The sequence below is a fragment of the Microtus pennsylvanicus genome, chromosome 2 (genome assembly GCF_037038515.1).
Source record: "Microtus pennsylvanicus isolate mMicPen1 chromosome 2, mMicPen1.hap1, whole genome shotgun sequence".
In the NCBI taxonomy this organism is placed as follows: domain Eukaryota; kingdom Metazoa; phylum Chordata; class Mammalia; order Rodentia; family Cricetidae; genus Microtus; species Microtus pennsylvanicus.
Genome location: NC_134580.1, coordinates 92,034,363 through 92,050,616, shown reverse-complemented (window position 1 = coordinate 92,050,616; position 16,254 = coordinate 92,034,363). Strand labels below are relative to the sequence as shown.

Sequence of the window (16,254 nt, the reverse complement as noted above, 5' to 3'; positions counted from 1 at the left end):
GAAACAACTTGTACTTCCAGCCAGAAAGCATAATGCATAGTCTCAACTTTCAGTATCAATGTTAGCAACACATTCATTTCAGTCATTCCAGTCAACAATACTGGGAATACTGATCCAACCAAGGAACACTTTAATACTTTCAAGTTTTTTTTTTTTTAAAGAATGTTAGGATTCTCCCTCATAATATTTTCTGGCATTCTCACTGAAAATCTACTAGGGTTTTCCACATTTGCTGTACATCAAATGTTTGTCCTTTTGATAATCATGCTAGTAATTTTTTTCTTATGACAAACAGATAGTCATCAGGTCATAAGCTGAAAATGCAATTCGTAAGGACATGGGACTAAGACAGCAAAACTCGAGCCAAACTGAAAGAAAACTCCTCCTCTGCAGCCTCCAGGTCTACTTTAATTTAATCCTGATGGAACTAATCAAATATTCAGTAACAGAAAATTTATTATGCACTATCCATTTAAGTCTGCACAACAATTCATGAGAGGAATCTAATCTTCCGAGTAAGTTGAAAATAGACATTCCAGCAAAAGTTTTAGCGACCTTCTGTCTCTGCAGGAGTGCAGACGCAGTAGGACTAGGCCACTCTCTAACCCATATCCTGTATTTTTAAGACAGGTCCGATGATATGGCAGTGAAGGAGAGGGTTCTCAAAACATACACTTTCATTCATATTAAAGACACATGTGTGTATCTTCTAGAGGAGACACATGGACAGCTGGCCTTCTTCTGAGGCATTTAGCTTAGACTTCTTTCCAAAGCCTATATTGTGGGAACTGAGAGCATACATACATATTGTTATCCTGGTTATGGATGAGATTTTAAATATCATGGATTAAAAAAAAACTTATCCCAGCCAAGCCTTCGCTGCAAAGGGTAATCACTCCTGAGTCAATATCTTTTATTGCTCATTAGTTTGTTGGTTTGACCAAGAGTTTGCTCTTGCCTTTTTTTTTTTTTAAGATAGAGGTTAGGAAGAGTTTGATTTTATTTTCCCTTTTTCATTTTCATTTTTCTTTTGACTTATGGGGCAATTTCATTCCATTTAGGATCTCAAGGAAGAGGGACCTCTTTAAATTCTTTCCTTATTAAGAAAGCTTCCCCCAGGGTCTGCTGGGCACCTACTGCCCATGAAGTAGAGGAGATACTCTAGTGAATAAAATGGATGGCTTTCCCACTATTAGTAGCTAGGCAATTTCTCAAATATTTAAAAATACAGGAGTGCCACAAAGGTAAAAAGAAACAGTAAAGTTTATGTTAATAATAACAAAGAGACTAATTTTCACAGGAGTAGGTCTAAGGAAAGTCTGCCTCTCTTTGGAGGTATTATATACACAGATGTTCAGGAAGGATGCCTAGCAACTGTCTAAAGAAGCACACTTGGCATATGAAGGTGCCCCTAAGGGGAAACTTCTAAATTTGAAGTCACCAAGTCTAGTAGATTGTACCATCTAAATACATATAATCTTGATCACCTCCTATACTGACTCAGCCACTCAATCCCGATCTACCAGAATCCTGCACCTAATTCTTAACTTGCCATCCTTGGCTTCCTTCTATATCAAATGAATCTAGCTTGAATTCTATCTCTTAAGGAGTTTTTAAAGTGAGATTTGAAAAACACCATTTACCATGACTGGTGATGAACACCTGTAATCCTAGTACCTAGGAGGCTGAGCCAAGAGGATCAAAAGTTTGAGATGAGCCTAGCCTACGTAGTGTAAAGTTCAAGCCTAGCTGAGTAACATTATAAAATCCTGCCAGAGATACACACACACATACACAAACACACACACGAGAGAGAGAAAGAGACAGAGAGAGAGAGAGGAAGAGAGAGAGAGAGACATATGGAGGAAGGGAGGGAGGTGAGGAAGGGAGAGAGGGAGGGAGGGAGGGAGGGAGGGAGGGAGGGAGGGAGGGAGGGAGGACAGAGAGAAAACCAGGCCAAGAATACTGAATAAATGTCTATCACTATTTTTATTTTTCTTCATAAAGAATCACAAATACAAGCTTAGGAGGTTTTTATAGAGAGATGTGAGACTTGAGGGAAGGTATAAAGGGCATGTGCTTCTTGGGAAAAGAGAGTGGCAGGTGAGTGGAGAGAGTGTGTGGGTGTGGGTGGGTGTGAGTGTGTGTGCTGGCGGGGGGGGGCAGTTGCATAAGTCAAAGTAAAGAGACTCACAAGACTGGAGACAATTGTAGGAACAGTAAGCTCAGAGAAACAGGCCAGTAACAGGAACCAATAGCCACCAGCTCTGAGAGTGATGCGAACAGCCTTAAAGGATCCAGCAGTCCTTCATTCCTTCCACTGACTTCTGATTCCTATGGGGTGTAGAACGAGGGAGGGCAGAGCATGCTCATCACTGCTAATAGTAAATACAACCTCTGGTGGGAAGTACTTCTGAGTATTGGCAAGAAGAGCTCTCAGCTAGGGAGAGACCCTGGCACGAGGGACTTCACCTTCCTGCTTAGTAAAAAGACCTCAATCCACAGCCAAGTTTCATTTTGTTTACCTTTTAAACATGGTTCCTAGCAAGAGGGTGGGAGGTGTGGGGGTGTTTGGGGAGTGGAGTTCAGGCTCTGGTGAAAAAGTTTTCCAGTTGCATGGGTCAGCACAAGCCTAGGAATAGCGAGTCCTTGTAACCACTTCTGCTTTGAAACACATACTCAGGCTGTGCATGTTTTAAAAACATCCTTTTAACTATGGGTTGTTTAAAAATAGCTATACCCTGAAGAATTTACTTCCAGCATCTGACACAATTGATTGCATTTTGTAGCGATTTGTTATGTAAACAATGGTAGCAGAGGAGCGGAGGAGAAATAGAAAAAGAAAAAAAAAGAAGAGCATAGGCCTTTCTCAAAGCCCGATGGAATTAATGTTTTTGTTAACTTGCAATTCTAAATCAGGAGCTGTTTGTCTGTGGTGTACGAAGCAAGGGTTGCTTATGCCTGCTCAGCATTTCTTCTGATGCATCTGCAATTTGCAAAGAAGCTGCCTCTCCTCCATGGCTTCCCAGACTGCAGAGGTGGTTCACTGCGTAGAGGGTGTCTCTGCTGAGCTGAGGCTGTGAGGAACTAGAAGGCAGAACGAATGGTTCTGAGGTAGTAACTCAAAGCCTGTGGGGGAATTGTCAGCAACTCAAGCCTTGATGACACGGAAGCCATTTGCTGATGCTTTGCATTGGCGCAGTTCTCACTTCTGACCTGGCTTTCCTAACTGTGCGATGCGCCAATGCTCTGTGCACTAAAGGGGGCTGGAGGGAAGCAAACATCAGTAACAGACATGCGGGCATGAGAAGAGCAAATGGGCTTTTGAGCAGAGCATTCTCTTTCCTACTCTGCAACCCTTCCCCATTCCTTCTCCCCTCTGTCCTGGTCCCCTGCTCATCTAATGGTCATATTTTCATGATACTGTCCATGCAACCCCAGTGTGTAATAACTCTTTTAGAAAATAAACAGGGCAGGTTTGGAAGAAGACATGGTTTTGATCTTTAATCACAGCAGATGGGGAAGAAAGGACTTACGAAAATAGGGATGTCTTATTTTTTTGTCCCCAGTCCCCTAGGAAGTTTCCATGTACACATGTCTCCCTCAGTCGTTCACCACTTCAAGACAAGGTCTCTCACTGAACCTGAAGTTCCATCATCAGCCTAGACTTGCCGACCAGAAGCCCCAGGGATCATACTGTCTCAGCCTCCCCAACACTGAGAGCAAGAACACGCTTGTGGTCAGTTTATATGGGTTCTGGGGATTTAAGTAGGGTCTTTATGTTTATGTAGCAAGCATGTTAGCAATGAAACCATTTCTCTCTCTCTCTCTCTCTCTCTCTCTCTCTCTCTCTCTCTCTCTCTCTCTCTCTCTCAGAATCTTGACTGGAGTAGTGTGCTGCTCCTGAGGTTGGTGAGGGAAATGAATTATAGAAAGTCAACTAGCAACAAAACAGTCCCCAGAACTAGAATTAAGAAAAGCGAGCCTCCTGATGAGGTCCATTCAAGAGCCGTGGAAGAGGGTGCAGTGTCCGAGAACAGCTCGCCACTCATGTTACTAACCCAAAGGTGTAGCAGACTTTTATAAGTCGAGCTAAGTTAAAAGGGAAAGTCTGAACACTTCTCTGAAATATGACATGGAATCTGAGCGTGTGTGTGTGTGTGTGTGTGTGTGTGTGTGTAGGGAAGTTAGTAGCAAACACTGTTTTCCTGTTTCTCTGGGTATATTGTGATGAACTAAAAATAAACAATCACCCTCAAACAAAACAAAAACCTCTAGCTGTCTTGGTAAATAACTCAAGATCTTACATTAGAGGCCCCAAATTCCGCCTGTGTTGTACACAGTGAAAAGGAATGTGGCCGTCTTCATTTGAATGCCAGTTTTCCTATTCCACTCTGTTTTGTGGGCTGTCTCATTAGCTCAGCTTCACACACTGTAAGGCCATCTTCCTGCACAGGACTTTGAGAACACTGGCCATTAGTAAGCACCACCATACCCTTCCCACTTCTTCCTCTGGTTCTCAGTATGCCCCTGCCATTCCCTACCTAGCTTACTTGCTTTCACCAGCACTGTTAGTTGAGCCCAGACCCAAGTATGTTCATTTTGTTGTGTTATCATGACAAATAAAATGAACTCCTGCAAGAGTGGTTGGATTCCCTCTTTCTAAATGTGTAGTGGCTCTTTATCCAGAGAAATACTGTATTTATATAATCTCAAACACGACCTTAAGTGAAGATCAGGATAACAAGGAAGCTCATGAACTTGCCTCACCCACTTTAATCAATCTTTTTCTTCGGCATGGCTTCTGGGGCAGAACTTGGTGTCCCCTTGGGGTTTGGCACAGCAAACTGTGAAGTAAGACTTCAATTTACTAAAGTCAGCTTGTTCTTTTAAAGCTGCATGTGGGAGGAAGGGAAGGTAAAGGAGGGAGAGAAGGCAGGAAGAAAGCAGGAGAAGAGAAGGCTGTGAAGGAGGGAGGGAGAGACACTGAGAGGAGGAAATGAAGGAGGAAAGATAGAAAAGAGAGGGGGAAGAGAGAGAGGAAATGGGAGAGGAAGAGACAGAGATGAAGAGAGAGAGAGAGAGAGAGAGAGAGAGAGAGAGAGAGAGAGAGAGAGAGAGAGAGAACACAGAGCCACAAGTCAAGGCTATGGATACTGACTCAAAAAAAAAACCTAATCAATAGTGCCTAAGTTTTACTAACCTGATTCCTCTTCTTACCTTGCTCTGTCAGTCCTTAGCTATTAAGCCTAAGGATCTGAGTTCAGATCTCCAGCGTGCTCAAAAAGCTGGGCATGGTAGTATAAGTCTGCAACCCAGCAGTTGCCGGTGAGGGAGCAGAGGTGGGAGGTTCCCTGAAGCTTGTTTGCAGCTGTCCCAGCCAATGAGCTCTAGGTTTGATAAGGAAACCCGGTCTCAGAGTAAGTGCTGTAGAGAGCAACTGAGGAAGCCATCCAACACTAGCTTCTGGCTTCCACATGAACATGAACACAGGTACACCACACATACATGTGCACATACACACTTACACATACATACACAAAGTAGATGAAGGCAAACTAGGGAGCAGCCTTCTTTGAACACAGGCCTTTTCCTTTTTAAAACACAGCTAAAAGGCAATGGGGGGATGTCAGTCACTACTGCCATGTGGGTAGATTTTACAACAGGTGTTTCATAGTTATGGCGTAGACAAGTCTGAGGCTTCACTCTTCAAACTGGGACTACTGAGTTCCTGGAACATTCTATAGAGGTATCGCAGCTTTGGGTCGCTGCCTTAGTTTCATTTCCTCTTGCTAGGATAACGATACGAGACAAAAACAACTCAGCAGGGAAAGCTGATTCTAGCTTGAAGTTCCAGGTTACTCTCTGTCATTACGGGAAGCAAAGGAGGCAGGATTTGAAGCAACCAGTCCTATTCACAGACGAGAGCAGAGGGCAAACGGAATGTGAGCATGCTAGGTCTCAGTTTGCGCTCTCCACTCTTAGACCCCACAGCCATGATGGGTTTCCTCACCTCCATTTACTTGATGGAGGTGATCCCCCACAGACGTGTCTACACAGCCCATGGCCCAAACCTAGGAATGATGCTGCCCACAGTGGATGGGTTTTCTCACCTCAGTTTTCGTGATGGAGATAACCCCCCACAGACACATCTACAATCTAACAACCCAGACAATCTGTCATGGGGGTCATCTTCCCAGGTGACTCTAGACCATGTCAAGTGACAGTCAAAGCTAATAATCGCAGAACCCCTCTTGGGAAGGTGGGAAGGCATCGTCACCTTAGTTCGCGACTTTAAATTTTGGAGAATTTAGAAGCAGAGAAGCGTCAGGGAATCTTGTTCCCTTCTTAAAAATCACATTGCGGCTAGAAAGCCCACAACAGGGGCTGCCGTCAAGCCTGGAGTGGATGGGTGTCACAGTATGTCAGGGAAGACCAAGTCAACGCAGGCATTTATTCACGGAGGGCTACTTGTTCCAACCAAATCAACTGCTTTTTGAATAAAAGGCACCTCTCATTTTTGCTCATCATTTTTTTCTACATCATAGCTCTAAAAATAAACTAGAATTATTTTCCTCTTCCAAATTCAAATATCACTTTCCTGGCTTAGACTACCAACCAGGCTTCTGCCAGTGATCAGATGCCCAATTCCAGTACCCAACCTAAGAACATTTGAAGATGCAGACACATTGTGTGCATGGGTGTGTGTGTGTGTGTGTGTGTGTGTGTGAGAAAGAGAGAGAGAGAGAGAGAGAGAGAGAGAGAGAGAGAGAGAGAGAGAGAGAGAGAGGAGAGAGAGAGAGCGCTTATATATGTGTGTGTGTAGTCTAACCTCAAAACTTTGGCATTTTTCTTACTGTGACTATGATTTTCACGTGATTGCAAAGATTTGTTTTCAAAAAGTGGTTGTGTGTAATATACCATGGGAATCCTATTTTAATACCTCCAAACTGATAGCACGTTGGAAGGCCTGGGGACTCCGACAAGGAGCACTTTTGAATGTAAGTGTCTCTCTGGTGCAAAGCAGGAAGGAAGAAGCTAAAGTTCATGAACTCGTGGGAACAAGAGCTTTTTATGCGCTGTGTTTCAGGCTGCTCTTTACCTACCTTCACTCGGAAGTACAGCTTATAATTCACTTTCTTCCTGATTTCCATCTCCTCTGGTACAAGACATTTCCTAGTTGCACCTCCTCTGCCTCTCAATTAAAACATATGAATGGCATGCTCACTCTAAACCATGGGTAAAGCAGAATCGCTCCTTTGCGAAAACAAGAGCAAACACACATAGTATTTCAGGTGAAGATAAGTATTAAGAAGCCATGTAAAACAGAGAAAAGAGAAAACAGAGCAGTTAGGGTCCCCAGACAAGCTACTTTATACAAGGACTATATAGGGTGCTGTATGTTATGAATGTTCTTAGTCCATCCAAATTTGTTCATTGAAACATAATTTCTGATATGACACAATGGCAGGACTATGATGAGATTCAAGCCTCAGGGTTTATATTAGTTCCCTTATTAAGGACACCTATCTGCCCCCCTCGCCATATAAGAATGCCGAAAGGAGGCACAGCCTCTGAGAAAAAAGGCCCTCAGGACATTGCTCACACCTTGTCTTGGATTTTCTAGAAATCCTGCAAAATAAATTTTAGTCAGTGATAAATTACTCAGACTAAGGTCCTCTCTTACAGGCAAACCAAAATACTTCAGATACCTGATATCTCCGACAGGACATATTTAAGAAAAGTCTGGAGTGCAGTGAAGGACCCAGCATGAGGTCTTATAGCAGATTCCGGGAGCTTCAGGAGGATGAGGGTGTGGGAGGCAGAGAACAAGGCACGGGAAAGTGAAAGCGGAAGGCAGTTGGGGTGGTAGGGGCCGTGCAGGTTTTACAAGACTCTGGATTTTATGACTGAAAAGACGAGTTGCCAGAGGAGTCTGGGAAAATGAGTAACCGTTTGATATGAGGATGGCCAGCATGACGACAGCAGCTCATTCGAGAAACGATGGCGCTTGAACCGGTGTAACAATAGAGACAGCCACAGGCTGGTTCTGGTGGAAGGGAGGGAAGAAAGCATAGGGTTTCCCAAGACGTTGGGCTTTAGCATCTCAATGAATGTCATCCACTTCTTAGTGGATGACAGATGTGGGACCCAAAGGGTGCAGTGGGGTAATCAGAGTTTGGTCTGAGACATCAAGTTTGAGATCTTTAATTGGCAGTTGGATATACAAATCCGGGGCCCCTAGGAGAGGTATGGGCTAGACATAAAAATTTGAGAGTCATTGAAATAAAGGCCACAAGGGGATGTTCTAGCCGTTTAGCCAAGCTGGACAACACTCTCTGGGGAAAGCCCAGGGGCTCTGCTGTGCTTACAGATCAAAAAGATGGATAGCCAGTCTAGAGTAGAAACGACAAGCAAGATGCCAGCCTTGAACTAAGAGGAAGAGCCTTCTAACACATGAGGTGATCGATGCTATCAAACACTGCCAAAAAGCTGGGTACACTTTATGGCAGGTATGTAGTCCCCGAGATAAGAATTTGTATCTGAGTCATCATTCCCCCCCCTTTTTCCCTTAGACCTTGATATATCAGAGGCGATCTAAAGGCTGAATGATCAAATGAAAAATAACCGTTGTGATGAGTCACAGAGAACAGGATGTCCTCTCTGCTGCTTCCCTGCCCATGAGCAGATGCTGCCATCAGGGCAGCTGCAGAAGATGGTCACCATGCCAAGCTCATCTACACGACACCATCCAGAGACACTCCCAGGCCGGAGACCCTCAGAGAGTTTAGGAATCTAAGGTGAAGGGTAGGGGACGAAATGAAAGCCAGCAGAAGAGCAGTGAGGACCATGGAGGTGAGGAGGTGCAGAAGAGACCAGAACACCTAGAGTGACATTAACGGAAGAAGACAGAGACCCTGAATAAAGCAATCTGAAGAGCAAAGTCCAAGAAACTGAAAACAAAGAGGGCTGGGGAGAGGGAGAGTAATGGGGACGAGGAGTCTACGAAGGGAGCCAGAGAAAACTGAGGTAGGGGAGAAGAAAAGAACCCGAGGAAGCCTGATCCTGGTGCCTGGAGGAAGAGCCAAGACAAGGCGGCACTAGCAGCTTGGCAGTCCGGGCTGCAGGAAGGGGGTTTGAGTTCTGAGGGGATAGGGCCAGTAAGGGAGACCCCTCCACAAAGCCGTTGGGAATCATGAATTGAAGAAAAAAGATCACCGTCCGCGATGAAGTGAATGTTCAGGTGATGTGAATGCCAGCAGCCCCGGCCTGACAGGTCTCGGGGCTGCAGACCCATTCTTCCCCTTGCCTCCAGTCAGCAGCCGCAATATTCAAGGCCACTTAAAGTGAGAAACAGAACAAAGCCCTGTTAACTATATGGTCACCCTATTAACATTTGGCTAATGATTGGAAGATATCACGCATGTATTTTTCACTTTTTTTGTAGTTCTAGTTCCTGCTCAGTAAGACCTGGTTTAGGGAGGGAAAAAAATTAAGACAACAGAATCTGAATTATTACTTTTCCAAATGAGTTGAGCGGCAGTGGCTGCTGTTGCCAAAACTGCTTTGAACAATAGGATTTTGACACGGAGACTGAAATCTAAACAGCATGAAGAAATCTCGAAAGCTGAGCCGTCCCCATTATCTCATGCTTTCGAGACTACAGTCCAAAAAATGAGTGATGAGGCTCCATTTGTGCAAGCAGAACAGCGCTCCAAGGCCCAAGAGAGACACTGATTGCCCATCTGCTTGTTTATACAGCCCAGAGATGGTGACTGGACAAACAGCCCATTTCCCTTGAAATTGGACCAAACTGGGGTGTGCAGAGGGGGTGAGGGGTGCTGTCGTAAGTGACGAGAGGAAAGGGAAGATCTCTCATGGGAAAGGGCCTGGAGATCAAAGCCGTGGGCCGGCAAGCCAAGCAGAGATGGAGCAGGCAGCTGGCCTCCCACAAAGGCTTTATTTCCACAACTTTCCGCATCCTTGTCTTCCACTCCACCCACCCTGCCACTCGGACAGAGCTGGACCTCACTCCTCCAGGCCAGGACATTCTGAGCTATTCAGATGAATGAATCAAACAGGGAGGGTCAACACCAAGCCAGCTCCAAATTTTGGCAGCTAGACTGATGCTGTTGCAGTGAATTGCCTGATCATTTTAGACTTCAGTGGCCGCTTATCATTTGCTACACTGTATAACAGTTTGCATTTTGGTGTCTCCTTGTCTCCTAAACAAGACAGTAGCCTACCTGAGGACAAGGACTTGAAACCCTTCAAACTCCACGGCAGAAATCCTTACAAATGAAGGGCCACCGTACTAGGCTTATGGTTATTGATGATCAGTAACTCCTAACGTTGCTTCTGTCTTTCTACTTGCAGAGACAAGGAACTGCCTTTCTTCCTCATCACTTTGCGGGAATCAGTGATGGCTGGTACCTATAAGAGTCTCTGCAACGGGGATGTGAGAGTTTTCTCAAGACTCTATTCCTCTGGGGTGCACATAGAGAAACGCTGGACAAAAGGAATACTCAAAAGAAGGAGCCCACAGCCGATGAAATCCAAACAGCATGTGAAGGACTTACTCAAAGAAAGAAAGATGACTGGGCACTGCTGTCTCTAGTCTTTGGAGGGGAGACACAGAGAGTAGAGTCACATGACATAAAAGTTACACAAAACTGTTGCTCAAAGACGAATACAAAGTAAAATCTTAAGACAAATGGTGGCCATACATCAGCTTATGCGGCCATTGGTTTTCTTCAGTCCTTTAGCTATTGCCTTAGATGGTTTGATTGGGGTCCCACTCCCATCTCCTGGCAGTTTGCTGGTCTTCGGTTTATGTTTTTTTTTTTTTTTATCACAGCCTGGAGGAAACAACAGAGACTATATTTGCTAGCTTGTTCCTACTTGGGTGTCTCTTGGATGCCGTCCATTCAATACTTTCGAGAAATAAATGCAGCACACAGATATATGGTATTTTAATATCAGAGTATATGTAACCTCTCCTGCAGGAGAGGTTCCGCCAGGGAATAAATTCATCATTTTAAGTTAAGACAGGTGCTGTGTCAAACTGACACACCTCGAACATGTAATCAGAATTCATTAACTTTAATATAAATTCCAGATCCTGGCTTATCTATATTTTCAGGAACAGCAAATTGGTATATAAACTAAAAATTGAACTGTTTCTTCCAACATGGATTTGAAAGTGACACTTATAACTCACTCTACACATTCTACTGGCTCCGTTCCAGCCAGAGAAAACTTCTGAGAGCTTGTGTGTAACAGCGCCATGGGTCAGAATTATTTTTTGATATCCCACAGCTTATAGAAAAAAATGTTATCTACAAGACTCACAGGAAAAAAAAATCTAAGTACAAAGGACACATTCAGATCCCACATGATCATAATTTCCTGCTATGTCTAAAGTGCTCCTGAGTCTGCCTCTAAATATCCTTTACCCTTTGGGTGGGTGGGGTGGGGGAGAGAAAACCCTCAACTCAATGGATTTATATTTCAATTCAACCATGTCAATTACTGGTGATTTCTGTCTTTATAGCATGGAATATAGCTTGGTCCTCAGCTGGCTGTCAGAGCGGCTATCACTAATTGGCCATGCAGGGACTACAGAGATCACAATCCCCACAAGAGGCACAAGAATGTATGGATGAACCGAGTTGGGAATTTTATTGAAGGAAAGAATTCAGGAAACAGATAAGCTTCTGATGTCGTTCCCCAAAGCTCAGTAATATCCTAGCTATCATCTTCTTAATTTTTGGTAAATTATTATTGAAAAGTATAAAAACATTTAAGTTCCGAACTTAAACTGAGAGGCATTTGTTTTGAGTGTGTAGCTTAAACTCATTTGTTTTGTCTCTTGTGTCTGTGCTTGGAGAGGTAACTCTGGGCTCCTTCTCTGTTCCCTCCTCTCCCTTTATCCCTCCCTCGCCATCTTTCAGACATTGACTCATATTAAAATAAGAATTTTATGCAGTTGTAGGTTAGGGTCTACACGAGTTGCTTAAGATTTGTCCCTGGGAAAGGGAGGGAAGGAGTGTTTATTACATCAAGTGCAGGAAGTATAGAACTCTCGGAGGACTGATTGCCTAGGATTCCAAGGGCAAAGACAGCGACTCAGAAGTAAGGTAGAAACTTTGGCATATGGGACTTAAACTCCCTGGAAATACATTCTGGTTGATGGCGATGATGCTTGTGTGCAAAAATAGTCACAAACATGTGAGTCACTTTGTAGCAACGGGTGTGTGAAGCTAAGATTTATGAGCTGTGTGTTTACTCTGTGTAGAAACACAGGGAAACAAAGAGTTTCCTTCAGAGGCTGGGAAGCATGATAAAGCACTATGGCCTACAAATACCATCTTTTCTGAAGAAGTTCTAAGGACCAGAAGAATACACATTTTACCATCTACCTGAACCCTGAGCCACCATCCCTTCCCCAAGGTGATTGCAGACAGTATCATTGGTAAGCCCAGATGAACAACACACAAGCCGGAACCTGCAGGTTAACAGTCCAGCTATGAAGAGATGGCCATCCGAGGAACAGCTTGTTCATTGGGATTGTTTACCTCCATGTTGGCCACTTTCACTGCATGCCTACTGACCTCTTAATGAGAGACAGTGTCTCTTGCTTCAGAATGTTGAAAATGGGTTGGCTTCTTCGACCAAAAAAAAAGTACATCATGTCTTATTTTTTTATTTGAAAAAGGTTGGTCATTTTTGCTTCCTTCCCCAAATGAAAGCTAATTGCTTTGGGAAAAGTCAGCCACCCAGAAACCACTGTACTGGGAATGAGAGCCCAAAGCGATGTGAAGTGCTTACTTAGAATCCCAGAGATACCCATCTAACCTCAAGCATCCCATCCAGGCCAGATCCACATATGTGCAGGAAAAAGCCACTTTTGAAAGATTCAAACTCTAGCTACCATAGGACCCCAAACAGATCTGCTGCAATAACCAGCCAACTGAGCCTTGTCAAGCCACAGAACTGTGCAAGAGAAACCAGTGTTGCTCTGAGCTACTAAGTTTTGAAGCAGTAGGCAATCCCCAAAAAAACCTGAAGCAAACACTGTGGCCATAAGGTCACAGGCTATCATTTCAATCTCCTCTGGTGAGCTGAAGCTCCTGAGGCAAAACCTGGATGCATCTTGCTCTTCATTGAGTGTCTGTGTGCAGAATAGAATAAGAGTCAAACTAATAATGAGCCAGCAGTGTGACCCGTTTCTTCTGTGTTAATAAGACAGAGGAAAGTCTCATGGTCAATACAGCATCATAGACGAAAGTAAATGTGGAGCACTGTAAGCAAAAACTCAAAGGAACACAATGGCACGAGTGGGGGTGGGCAGTGGGCTGTGTCACATACCATCCCAGAGGGCTGACAGGCTTTAGTGATTTCACAGTTCCAATGGCCCTCTATATAAGTTTGGCATTATTATTTCTGTCCTTGGGATGAAGGAAGTCAGCCTGTTTCCCAAGTCAGGAGGTTAGGAAGGGATTTGAACTCAGGTTTGCATTGTTCTAAAGCCAATCTTCTTTTCATGATAGTGTCTCAGGAGACTACAACAGAAACAAGAAGACACTTGGACAGAGATCCAAAACCCACCCGCTGAACATTACCCAGGGCTGTCTACCTCCGTTAATTGCTGTCTGCGAGCTGGAACCCATTTCACCACTGGTCCTGAGGCTAATTGCAATCAGTGCCTCGGTCATGAGTTCAAACCAGGAACCGATGCCAGAGGAAGCTTAAGATTGAGACAGCAGATACTCACGCATGTATATTGTGCTAACAATTAGGCTCGCTTCTAGAATTGTGAAACTCAAGGGAAGATGTTAAGGGGAGAAGAGTGCCCTTCTAGGAAGAACAGCCATTTCAAATAGACGTTCAGTGGCTTCCCATATGGTTTACTTGAGCATATTAGAGGCCTCTTGAATTATAGCAAATTACTCACTCCACATTTCATTATTCTGGTAAGGAAATGGGATGGTGTGTGAAATCCAAGCTTGAGTGCTGAAACTGTCAGCAGTTACCAAGCACAACTGAAGTTGTTAATTCTCCTCTTATTTACTGTCATCTTCCATCACCTTAGCCATGGAGAGGAGGTACTCAATTGGCTCTCAAGAACTGCGTGTTTGCTTCTCTAGGATCACGAATTATAGGCTCAATGTCCTTTATTTATGGCTAGAAACCAAATATGAGTGAGTACATCCCATGTTCCTCTTTTTGGGTCTGGCTTACCTCACTCAGGATAGTGTTTTCTATTTCCGTCCATTTGCATGCAAAATTCAAGAAGTCCTTGTTTTTTACTGCTGAGTAGTACTCTAATATGTATATATTCCATACTTTCTTCATCCATTCCTCCATTGAAGGGCATCTAGGTTGTTTCCAGGTTCTGGCTAAGGACATTGAGCCTATAATTCGTGATCCCCGAGAAGCTAAATAAGAAGGTGAACCCAAAGAAAAACATATAGTCATCCTCCTGGATATTAACCTTCATCAGGCGATGAAAGGAGACAGAGACAGAGTCCCACATTGGTGCACCAGACTACAACCCCAAGGTCCAAATCAGGAGCAAAAGGAGAGAGAGCACGAGCAAGGAACTCAGGGCCATGAGGGGTGCACCCACACACTGAGACAATGGGGATGTTCTTTCGGGAACTCACCAAGGCCAGCTGGCCTGGGTCTGAAAAAGAAGGGATAAAACCGGACTCCCTGAACATAGTGGACAATGAGGACTGCTGAGAAGTCAAGAACAATGGCACTGGGTTTTGATCCTACTGCACATACTGGCTTTGTGGGAGCCTAGGCTGTTTGGATGTTCACCTTACTAGACCTGGAAGGAGGAGGGAGGTCCTTGGACTCCCCACAGGGCAGGGAACTGGGTCTGCTCTTAGGGCTGATGAGAGAGGGGGAGTTGATTGGGGGAGGGGGAGGGATATGGGAGGCGGTGGTAGGGAAGAGACAGAAATTTTTAATAAATAAATAAATAAATAAAAAAGAAGAATACAAAACAAAACAAAACAAACAAACCAAAAAAAAAAAATTGCGTGTTTGCAGTCCCATCTAGAAGCCACTAGGTGGCGATGTTGTAGATTTTGGCAGCTATAGTGTGTGATCCATAAGGTATTGTGTCTTTGATGGAATTATGCATATTTCTTCTGTCACTGAGAAGTAACCGCAGTAATTGCAATTTCATTTTAAAATAAAACTTTTTTTAATGGCGAAAGATACAGCCTTGTTTTACTACAAGGACTCGGTACCTTTAAACACGATCAGTTACCTGGTTTCTATACTATATTTATGATGATGTAGACATGTTAACCAAATGGAAGCTTCCTGTCCTAGATAAGTCCAGATCACACATATTCTTCTGTGTAGAGTTCGGGGGAGACAAACAGATAAACATGACTTCTTTCCAGGCGCGAAGGCAGTCCTTAGTAATCACCCCATTACCTTTGGATATTGGTGCCATTGCTCAAGACAGCACTGGGTGAGCAAAGCTGTGATTGACTGCTGAGCCCTGTTCCGAGCCGTCTGAAAGGATTGTGTATGAGTGGGGCTGGCTGATACACGCAGCACCAAGCTCTACACTAAACGTTTTCATCAATCCTGGTCTCTTATTAGTGTTCCCAAGGTCCTTCTAAAGCAAAATGGCTCAGAAAAGAAACAATTTAAGAAAATACAGTAACCACTGTAGAATTATACATTTACCTAAACATCATGTATTATATGATACTTATTCTCAAAATAGCTTGCAAATGCTACACAGGTGTCAAGTTCTTCCATCATTAAACAAACAACAAGAGAAAGAGACAATAACTAAATATAAGCGGAACCATGAGATAATTGCAAGACGATACCAATTAAAACCTCCATACAGGGATGGAAAGAGATGACTTAGAGGTTAAGAGCACTGGCTGCTTGCTCTTCTAGAGGACCTGGGTTCAATTTCCAGCACCCATATAGTAACTCACAATTGTCTGTATCTCCAGTTCTAGGGGATCTGATACCTTCACACACACACACACACACACACACACACACACACACACACACACACACACAGGCAAAACACCAGTACATTAAGTAAATTAATTAATTAAAAAACTTTCTACAATGGAACTAGAAAATAGTACATTGAGTGATGTAACCGAGACCCAGAAAGACAAACATCACTTTTCTCTCATCTGTGGTTCTTAGTTCCAAATCTTCAGATGTGAATATGTGAGCATTTACACCCTGGAGTAA

The 16,254-nt window shown here is 43.8% G+C and overlaps 1 protein-coding gene across 4 annotated transcripts in view; it reads right to left on the bottom strand.

The window, feature by feature from the left end:
* The window catches only part of Fmn1 (formin 1), a 369,449-nt gene that overhangs the window by 50,177 nt on the left and 303,018 nt on the right, over nt 1–16,254 (bottom strand). The window contains exon 1 of one of the 4 annotated variants that reach the window (XM_075961728.1): nt 5,221–5,291. The exons of the other annotated variants lie outside the window; for them this stretch is intronic. The gene's annotated coding sequence lies outside the window, so the exon portion shown is untranslated. Of the gene's footprint in view, nt 1–5,220; nt 5,292–16,254 lie in introns of those variants that run through there. 4 annotated transcript variants of the gene reach the window in all.